At 38.2% G+C, this 11342-nt stretch overlaps 1 non-coding gene across 1 annotated transcript; it reads left to right on the top strand.

The window, feature by feature from the left end:
- The first annotated feature begins 9207 nt into the window (after window positions 1–9207).
- Window positions 9208–9314, top strand: LOC128281033 (small nucleolar RNA R71). The gene has a single exon (XR_008271250.1). It is a non-coding gene; the product is annotated as a small nucleolar RNA R71 (small nucleolar RNA).
- The last annotated feature ends 2028 nt before the right edge of the window (window positions 9315–11342 follow it).

Raw genomic sequence — 11342 nt, 5'->3', positions numbered from 1 at the left:
GAAGCGGCCTTTGATTTCTAAGATCAGGATTGAGGAAAGGTTACAGACGGTAGAATATGAAGGGCTATCAAATGTTTACTTCAGATGTGGAGTTTATGGTAGTAGTTCTAAGTTGTGTCAAGGCACCAAAATGATTCCCAAAGAGGATGAATCTAACAAACGCGTACCAGAGGTGGTGCAGCTTGATGTGCAGAACCTGGTGGAAGAGGAGAAATTTTATCCATGGATGTTAGTGGAGCATCGGCAATGAAAGAGGGGAAGAGGTTCGATGAATGGTTGAAAAGAGAGAGGTTGAAAAGTTGATGTTAGAGGCTCCCAGTTTACCGCTCTTGGCACACTGGATTTGGAAAGAAATCTCACGAATCTCGGGTTGGATGCTAATGAGTAGCCTAGGGGATTAAATAAGGCAAGTAAGAAGGCTCAATTAGAAGGGGAAAATGAGGAATCTATGGCTAGGGCATCGATTGTGAAGGGCAAAGGTAAAGGAAAAGGGAAAGGGCTTGATGTTGGTAGTAAAGGTAGGCCACAATCAGGAGGGGAAAATAAGGAATCTATGGCTAGGGCATCGATTGTGAAGGGAAAAGGTAAAGGAAAAGGGAAAGGGCTTGATGTTGGTAGTAGGCTCAAGGTAGGCCAACAAGTTTTGAAAGTTTTTAATGGCCCTAGTAGGCCTTTGGTTGAAAAAGGGCCTGGTAGGTCAAAGGCTAGTTTGCCAAATTGAACTAATGATGATGTAATTTTTAGTAGTAATTTTGAGCTTGTTATTTTTAAGTGTAAATTGCATAAAAAGAAGCATAAAGTGGTCCGAGCCTTGGTAGGTGGGAATGCTGAGTGGTCCACAGGGAAGGAAAATATGTCGTTTATCATTGGTGGGCCTGTAGTGAATGATCTTGACCCAGGGACGGCAAAGGCATTTGTAAAGCGATTCTAGAAACATAAGCCACAGGACGATGAGTCAGGGAATCCTGGAAAAATCATTGTTGAGATAAGGCTGGCTATGGAGGAGATTGTAAAGACTATTGATCTAGCGATCGTGTAGGTTGTTCACGATGAGCATTCGGCGTCTTGTATTCAGAAAATGGATGCGGATTGTGACAGTAATGCAAATATTTCTTCCTAAATTTTTTAATGTTATTGATGGGTGTTTTTTGGTGTTTAGTATTATTGCTATTTTTTATGGATTCAATAATTGTTTTTTGGAATAGTGAAGGAACGGGTCATCCTCGTTTCCATAAAATAATTGTTGAATATAGACAAGAGTTTAATTCGAATATTTTTTGTTTATTCGAGACCCAAATTGGTGGCATATAAGCAGATGGGATCATTGGTAATTTGGGCTTTCCAAATTCTTTTCGAATAAAAGCTATGGGCTTTTTTGAAAGAATTTTGATACTCAAGATGGATACTATTTTAGTTGATATTGTGGCTTTACACCCTCAAATTGTTACTATGAGAATATGTGACAGTCTTGGTTTAATTGATTTTCTCAACTCAACGGTGTATACGAGTCCCCATATAGCTTCTAGGAGGTTGTTGTGGGACTATTTAAGTTCGGTCTCGTTGGATACTAAGGGACTGTGACTTATCGCGGGTGATTTTAATTCTATTTTGGATGGATCAGAGCGAATAGGAGGATCAATGGTTGTGCATAACAACTGTAGTTTGTTTCATAAATTTGTGTTTGATAATGGATTTCAAGATTTAAGCTATGTTGGTTCTAAGTTCACTTAAAGTAGAGGGGGCTTGTCTTAATGACTGGATAGGGCGATTTGTAATGAGGCCTAGGATGTTGTTTTTCCTAATTGTAGGGGGAGAAATCTCCACAGTTGTAATTCCCCTATCCCGTATCTGTCGCCAGATTAGGGTTATGAGGTATTACTGTTCATATTAGAATTTATACAAATGTGCATTATAAATTACAATTAGAGATTTAAATCACATCAATGCTTATAACTTAAATAAAAATATCAAATCTAAAAAAAGATTTATCATTCGCAGCATAGTATAAGTAAAACATAATCCAAAATGTATATCAAAACAATTTATACATATACAGAACATATTAAACATCAATAACTTCATTATTGAATATTAGACCTAATCTTAGGTAAGCCATGCGTATACAAAAGTTATACATCAAAAGAAATAAATTTCATTACTAACCCTTTCATTCATATTTGCGGCTCTAATATGTTGGTCTATATGAAATTTCATATCTCATACAATAATATAATTTAATACATCAATTCAATATATGTATACATAAATAAAATCATCTAAGCATATTCAGATAAAGCATTATATCAAGTAGTATTTACGGTTTAATAAATGACTAACATACAAGAGATGCAATATGTTACGCCGAGCGCAAGTACATTACATCATTTTAACTTAAACGATTTTCGGACACAAATAACAACTTTTGCACAAACCCAAATAAAACCAATTGAAATCTTATTACATAATTTAACAAGCAATCACCCATGCAACTTAGTACAATATAACATGACCGAACATGCTATTTATGCTTTTATACATAGTGCGCACTTACCCTAAAATTCAAGGCCACACTTAACATTTGAATTCATAACAAAACAATTGACTAAAACAATCATGGAACATTTTTCCTTACTTAATACCCTGCATAGCCGAATCATATTATTTAAAACCACATTCATGTCCAAAATTTCCATCATCGAATTATCAAAACTAAACTCATTAAACATCATAACTAAGAACATATTAGATCAGGACTAAGCATAATAAGAAAAATTCACATATATATATATTTTATCTTAGTATGAAACACATCCAGACCAACCAAGCATACTTATGATCTATTCTTTCATACCTCATCCAAAGTCATTAACTAACTTCAATGCACAACAAAGCACATATCACTAATATTATTTATCCATAGCATAAAATACCATAGCCAAAATAAACTCAAATCATAAGCAAACATAACTGAAATTAAACATGGAAATTAAGCCATTTTCGCATGGCTCAAATTATACAGAGCTGAAATCCAACATTTCAAAAGATAATCCAGCCAATACATGCCATAGGTTTGATAGGTCACTTATGAAGGTACCAAAAATAGTGCATAGTGTATAGACTTTGTTGACGATTCCCGAGCTCGTAACTTGCATCCAAAATCTATAAAACTAAAACAAATATACACACAGTAAGCTATCTTAGCTTAGTAAGTCATAAGCAAATAAACAACTCAATAATATAGTCAACTCATATTAACTAAACGAATTACATTAACATTACCATGCTTGACCTCAAACCTACAAATTCCATAATTAATACATTTTCATAGACAATTACCCACCTAGGCCGAATACTCACATAGTCATTTTATCATATTATTAATCAACTTTCAAACGAAATAGTCATAATAAACCATACATACATTTACTCACATACGCAATGTAACACCCCTTACTCGTACCCGATGCCAGGACAGGGTACGAGGCATTACTAAACTTAAGTAGAACCAGACATATAGAACCGGGCCACAAAATTTCATTCAACTAAAACCAATCAATTAAAGTCAATTTGTCTTTATTATAGACCTACGAGGCCTAAAACTTGCATTATTGGCCGGTCGAGACTAAACCGAGGACTCAAGAAAATTTTAGGAAAATTTTTAGGTTAAAACCTCACACGCCCGTGTGGAGGCAATAGGCACGCCCGTGTGCTTGGGGACACGTCCATGTCCCACACCCGTGTGGAATTATTAGATTTATTTTCCAATTCGAACCTACAGGGGTTTTCACACGGCTGAGCACATGCCTGTGTCCTTGGCCCATGTTCCTCACACAGCCTGGGACATGCCCGTGTGGTAGCCCGTGTAATTTTAGTGAGCATTCTGTTTATGACGTCATCATACAATTTTGAGGCACACGGCCAAGTACACGCCCTTGGCCAAAGGCCCTATCCTCTACATGGTTGAGACACATGGCCCTGTCTCTTCCGGTGTGTTTACTACCATGCATATTAACCTAAAATTGAAGGTGCAGGGGACACACGACCGAATAAGACGCCCATGGGGCTGATCGTGTGTCACACACGGCCTAGACACATGCCCGTGTGTCTACCCGTGTGGACCATTTGGAGGCTACTCTCCAAGCCATTGGTCGCCCTTAAACAATCATACATTTCCATTTGTTCAATGGCATATCCCATGATATATTTGGACACTTAAACATGTAATATTATAGCATCACTATGACTCCTTTTTCATACTAGTCCTTTAGTATTCACACAAACTTATCTTTTAGTCATTCCACACCAATTTCATAGTTTACCATATTCCTTATTATCAATCCATTATGAGTGCTAAATCATGCAACCACATACTATCAAATGAATAGTCATCCATCAAACCAACACATACACATCTTAGTATGCATGTAAGGATAAACTTAGGGATACATCCCAATCATTAATATAGACCAAATCACATGGCCACATACAAAATAATCAATACCCAAATAAGCCATTATACTTGGCTATTTCAACATGACACATATACACAAAATAGACAAGTTTCCTATACATGCTATGACCAAAATAATTGAACCCTTTTTTTCATACCAAAATTGTAACATCCTGATTTTCGGGTTTTTTTCGTGATTCTCGAGATTTTGGTAAAGTTTTTAAAATTTGATATTTGGTTGTGAAATTCATAATTGGAGTGTGTAAATGGGCTTATGGAAGGCCCATGTGATGGCCAAAACCCGGTAGAATTTTTGAATTTTGGACTTAAGAAGTTAGGGGCTTTGGGTAGATGGTCTTATTAAAAATTGTGGGTGGAGTGTATCACAAAAGTGCCTCTGGCAGAGTGGCTAAGTGACGCCACTAGGGTGCTAAAAAGGTGGCGTGTAAGTGGTTGGGGGAAACCTAGGTTCGATTCCTTGTGATGGCAAATGTGATGTTTTTTTATGCTTTGAGCTTGCAGGAGTTGTAGCCAAATGGAACTTTGTGGGAGAGAGTTTGAATCAGTCAAACGCATGGATTAAGGAGTGATAAGAGGAGCAATTTTAAGGATTTTAGAGAGAGATAGAGTTGGCCAAATAGAGTGGATTAGAGAAAGGATTTCGGCAAAGGGGTATTAGGTTAGTATTTCGGCATTTGGGAGCTTGTTGTGCCGTTTTCTTCTTTGTAAACCATAGGATTAGTCTTTTCTTTTTCTTTCTTCTTCTCTAGCCAACCTACCACCCTTCCATCCATCATATTTCTTCTTTTTTTTTTTCCAAAACTAGTTCACTACTCCCTTCCGTTCATCTACTACTTCTTTCCTTACCTCCACTTCTGTTGAAAAGCCGCAAAAGTCGAACCTGTGAAGCTTGGTGGTGCCGATTCTTTATTGACCAGCAACCCTCTTTTTCCCTTCACTTTTTGGTGGCCAATCCTTTTATCTTCTAAGCTTTAAACGGTTCAAGAAGGGAGACTGTGGTAAGTATTCGTACTCCAAATTGATTCAGTAGTAACTGTTGACAAAAGCCGAAACCCCTATAGTTTAGGGAGGTGGCCGATTACAGATATAAGCCTTATTGGGCTTTTTCATTTGATTTTTATGGTTTGTATAGTGGAATAGTTACGTTGGAGGAGTAGCAAGGCATGGGGTGTCGATTTGGATAAGCTTGGATCATATCGTCAGACCTTGTGAAGGTAAGTGAACTATGGCCATTAGGGATCTTTGGCCGAATCTGGTAAGGTAGATTTTGGGTTTGATAAGTATGATTTGTACACTAAAAATGGAGATGAATAAATTTAGGTTGCCGTGGGAGACTTCGTTGGTGAACGTCACAAAGCAGGTGTGTAACGAACCCTCTTTTGTAGCTTAAATCGATATATGCCGAAAAGCCGAAATGCTAAAATTCTGGCATTTCAAGGACTCGTGAACATGCGAATGCTCATAGGTTAGTTAGATTCGCTAATTTGATGATCGGGATCGTTGGAACAAGTAAGAGCATGATTTTCGGTATCACGGTAAGTTGGGCCTCGAGGGGCTAAAATCGGGCCCAATGGGCTTCTGGGCCCATTTGGGGTAAATTTGATAGAAAATGGAACTTGGATATATTACTTGTTAAATGAGTGGATCTGATGTAAAATTTGGATTATGAAGGTTTAAAGGGCTAGATCGGCATTCGTAGGGCCCATTAGGGGTTTTGGGCCCAAAAGCCCGAATTTGATAAAGTGCGTTAAAATCATTGTTTAAACACTTGGAGTTATTGATAATTTTTAATGAACATGGAAAACCCTAATATTTTGGTAAAATTACGAAATTACCCTTATAAAGTGAAAATGACATTTTTGCCCCTAGGTGAAAATGACTATTATACCCCTAGGGTTATGTTATAATTGATATGCATGTGATACTGATTTGTACATAATATGCCATGATATGCACATGATATGCCATGATATATACATATATGCATGGGTTGGGTTTTATATGAATGGAGGAAGTGCAAAAGGGCTATGCCCCAGTTTACCGAAAAGAGCTTTGCCTCAGTTTACCGAAAAGGGCTTTGCCCCAGTTATTAAAAGAGGCTAGGCCTCCAGTTATATGATAAAGCAGCTACGCTGCTAGTGGAGAGTTTGGTTGGGTGGGTTGAGTTATTCCCCACATGGAGAGCTTGGTTGCTACGGGTGGAGAGTAGCGGTTGGTGGGTTGAGTAGTCTCCCCAAACGGGCTTGCATACATCTATTAATAGTGCATGTGGTATTGATTTGGGCCTATGGGCCATACCGTTTATAGTAAAGGCTTCGGCCCAGTGATATGAATAATGTAAAGGCCGTGTCTTGCTTCGTTCGCTTCTCCCACGCCCTGTACATAGGTCGACGCTCGTGTTCATTTTGACAGTGTCAACCACGGATAGATGGCACAGGCGTGTCGCAAGCCGATGTTACATTCTCAGTTTCAACCACGGTTTTGAGGCACACGCCCGTGTTGTTTTGGCAGTTTCACCCATGGCCACGTCACATGGTCGTGGCAACTTATCACATCCTGTGTTGGGGAAAAAATCTTGCCCTGTTTTCACACGGCCTAATGCACGCCCGTGTGCCTAGCCGTGTGGTCTTTAGAAAGTCTGCGTTCCATGATTCGGTTAGCATGTTAGATGTTAAAAACTAAAATTTTAAAGAAATTAACGCTTTTACTACTCGGGTTGCCTCCCGAGAAGCGCTTATTTATAGTCTAAGCTCGACTTACCTCTCTTCTGCACGGTCAAGGTGGTGCGAGGATTTTACACTCCTCATCCCTGCTATCAACTTTATCAACACGAGGTTTAAGATGGGTATTGTTTACCTTAAATGTGCTGAATTTAGGATGAATTACCTCGACTGTACCATATGGGAAAATACTAAGTATCATAAGAGGAATTTCTTCATTAGGTTTAGGAGTGGCAATGCGAGGATCTGCTGCATCTAGTAGTACTTTGTCTCCAACCTTAACTTGATTTGGTGAGGTATTGAGCTTGTCCTGGCTCGATTTCGGTTTATTGGGTGTTCTCGATTTCTATGTCCGTTAGTCATCTAGCTCCTCGATTTGTAGCCTTCGTTCTTCATAAATAGGTCCTTTATTTTTGTTTGAACACAACTCATATGAGTTCTCCGAAACTATTTCCTGCATAGAAGGTGTTGATCAATACTAGTAGAATGATTTATACAACCACCTTCAATTTTTGATGTGTTACTCGAATTACGAGCTTGAAGGGTGATTATTTCGTCTCCCACACGAAGTGTGAGTTCACCTGTACCAACATCAATAATGGTTCTAGCAGTCGCTAAAACGGGTCATCCTAAAATTAAAGGTGCGTTACTATCCTCTTCCATGTCTAGAACAACAAAGTCTACTGGGTATATAAATTTATTGATCTTAATAAGAACATCTTCAATGATACCCCTAGGAAATCTAATGGTCTTATCAGCCAATTGAATGCTCATCCTAGTTTGTTTGGGTTTCCCAAGACCTAGCTGTTTAAACATTTTATAAGGCATAACATTAATGCTTGCCCCTAAGTCAGCCAATGCATTATGAACATCTAAACTACCAATTAAACAAGGAATCGTAAAACTCCCTAGATCCTTCAATTTGTTGGGCAGCTTATTCTGTAATATGACTGAGCAAACTGCATTCAACTCCACATGTGATGCCTTATCCAACTTTCGTTTATTTGTTAAAAGCTCTTTTAAAAACTTGACTGCATTTGGCATCTGCAAAAGGGCTTCAATAAACGGTAAGTTAATATGTAGTTTCCTTAAAAGTTTAATTAATTTACCAAATTGTTCATCTGATTGGTCTTTCTTTGTCACATTGGGGTATGGCACACAAGGTTTATATTCTGTACTCACCGGCTTTGGGTCATTTTGGCCTACCTCATTCTTACCTTTGCTTACCACCGTTTCTGGCCTTGGTTTTGCAACTAACCCTTTCTTATCTTGAACGACAATCGCGTTGAGTTGCTCCCTTAGGTTAGATTCAGTGTTGCTTGGCAGGCTACCTTGTGGTCATTTGGAAATCAACTTGGCGAGCTGTTTAATCTAAGTTTTGGGCCCTTAGATTGATGCTTGTTGATTTTTAAGTGTCGTCTCAGTATTCTAAAAATGAGTTTCTGACATCGAGATGAATTTGGTTAGCATTTCCTCAAGGTTTGGCTTTTTCTCCTGCTAGTACGGTGGTTGTTGAAAGCCTGAAGGGGGTGGTGGTCTCTGATTTCCTTGGCCTCCCCATGAAAAATTTGGGTGGTTCCTCTAACCTGCATTGTAAGTATTGCTATAAGGATTGTTTTGAGATCGAGAATTGTTACCCATGTAATTTAACTACTCGTTCTCTATGTTGTGGCCATAAGGTGGGTATTTTGAACTACTTGATCCACCTCCACTTGCTTCGCAATGCATTACTAGGTAACCTGTGAATAACTAAGAAAATCATCAATTTTCTTATTCAAGAGTTCTACTTGATTAGTGAGCATGGTGATCGAATCAACGTTATAAACACCGACTGTTTTTGTTGGCTTTGTCCTCATGACTTGCCACTGATAGTTATTCAGTGACATCTCCTCTATAAATTCATAGGCATCTTCAGGTGTCTTATTATTGATGGTTCCACCAGCAGCTGTATCAACCATTTGTCGAGTCGAAGGATTCAGGCCATTATGAAAGGTTTGAACCTGTAGCCAGAGTGGTAACCCATGGTGAGGGCATCTTCTCAAGAGGTCCTTGTATCTCTCCCATGCATCGCAGAGTGTTTCTAAATCCATCTGCACAAAAGAAGAGATATCATTACGTAATTTAGCCGTTTTAGCCGGCGAAAAATATTTTAATAAAAACTTTTCGGTCATTTGTTCCCAAGTAGTGATTGACCCCCGTGGTAATGAATTCAACCATTTTTTAGCTTTGTTTCTCAATGAAAAAGGGAAAAACTGAAGGCGAACGGCGTCATCAGAAACGCAATTAATTTTAAATGTATCACATAGTTCCAAAAAGTTTGCCAAGTGAGCGTTGGGATCTTCGTCCTACAAACCATCAAACTAAACAAATTGCTGTATCATTTGAATTGTGTTAGGTTTCAGTTCAAAAGTATTTGCAGCTACAGTAGGTCTAACAATGCTCGATTCAGTTCCTGTTAAAAAAGGTTTAGCATCATACATAGTGCACGAAGCAGGATTCTAATTAACAGCAATCGCAAGAGGTAGCAGATTTCCTTGGTTTTCAGCCATCTCCTTGGTTGTGGTTGAAGTATCATCCTCTTGCTCTTTTGTGTATCGTAAGCTTCTCCTTATTTCTCTTCAATTTCTGTGAACTGTGCTATCGATCTCACTATCAAACAATAATGGTCCTGACGGGTTTCTTCTGGTCATAAACTAGAAAAACCTGCCAGAAGAAAATAAACGAAGAATTAGAAAATAAAATAAAAATTAAAATTGCAATAAAAAGTAAAATGGCTAATGTAATAAAAACTGAGTGTTCCTAATATCCTAGTTCCCCGGCAACGGCGCCAAAAACTTGATACGTGATATTCATGACAGGTTTTAAAGATTTATGAAAGAATCGTTCTTCAGACTAACTTATTATCACGATTAAGGCAAGTGTACCTATCGAACAATAGTATAGTTTAGCAAAACTATATTGTCGAACCCAAAAGAACTACGAGTACTAGTATTTACTTCCTTTTTTATTATCTAGCCTAAAAATTAAGATGTTTGGTTATCTAAACTGATTACTAACTAAGAATGCACAGAGAGAAAATTTGAGAAAATACTTTTGGGAAAATTCGATTGATTAAGACAATACCTAAGGAAAAATCCACCTAGACTTCACTCGTTATTTGACTCTGAATCAGACGATTTATTCATTTGACTTGATTCGTAGAAATCCCTAAGTTATATTAGTATCTCTCTCGAGACTAATAACGTCTAATCCTAAGTTGAATAGTTGAAATCTATTTCTAATTAACATCTTAGAATTGCATTAACTCGATCTATGGATTCCCTTGTTAGGTTTTACCCTAATCAGGAAAAATCTTATCACCCTATCTCTAGACGTGCAATCAACTCCGCTTAATTATGATAAATTTACTCTTAGACAAGGTCTATTCCTTCTCTGAATAAGAGCTTAACTTGAATCAATATCCTGGAATATCAAAACAAGAATTAAGAACACATAATTAAGAACAAGTCAAATATTTATCTACATTTCAAATAATAATAACAAGATCCGCCTCAGGTTTCATTCCCCTTAGTATTTAGGGGGTTTATTTCATACTTATGAAAGAAAACATCTCAAAAGCATAAAGATAACAAAACATAAGAAAACCCAAAACTCCTGAAGGAACTTGAAGGGAGAACTTCAGTCTTGATGATGAGTCCAGCTTCTGAGATGGATCAATCGGCTTTCCTTGAGTAATTCCTTGCTTCCTACTCTGTGTCCCCCTTCTAAGTGCCTTCTCAGGTGTTTAAATAGGCTTTAGAATGCCTAAGAGCCCTCAAAATTGGCCTTTTTTAAATAGGGTTATACTTGGGCTCAGTAGGGACACGCCCGTGTGCGATTACTCCAGCCTGTGGTTAAGGCTGTTGAACAGGCACGAGCATGTAGTATACCCGTGTAAGTCGTGCTTCAATCCTGCCAAAGGGACATGGCCGTGTGAGATGCCTGTGTGAGAAAGTCCAGGCCGTGTTGGTTTTCCACGTGGTCCATTTTCTCCGTTTCCGGCCCGTTTCTCGCTCTTTTTACTCTCCTATGATCACCTAAGTATAAAACATGAAGTTAAAGGATTGGGAGCATCGAATTCACCAATTCTAAGGAGAAACCATCCATAAATG

This window comes from Gossypium arboreum, chromosome 9 (assembly GCF_025698485.1).
Source record: "Gossypium arboreum isolate Shixiya-1 chromosome 9, ASM2569848v2, whole genome shotgun sequence".
NCBI lineage: Eukaryota > Viridiplantae > Streptophyta > Magnoliopsida > Malvales > Malvaceae > Gossypium > Gossypium arboreum.
This window is presented reverse-complemented; position numbering and strand designations above follow the sequence as displayed.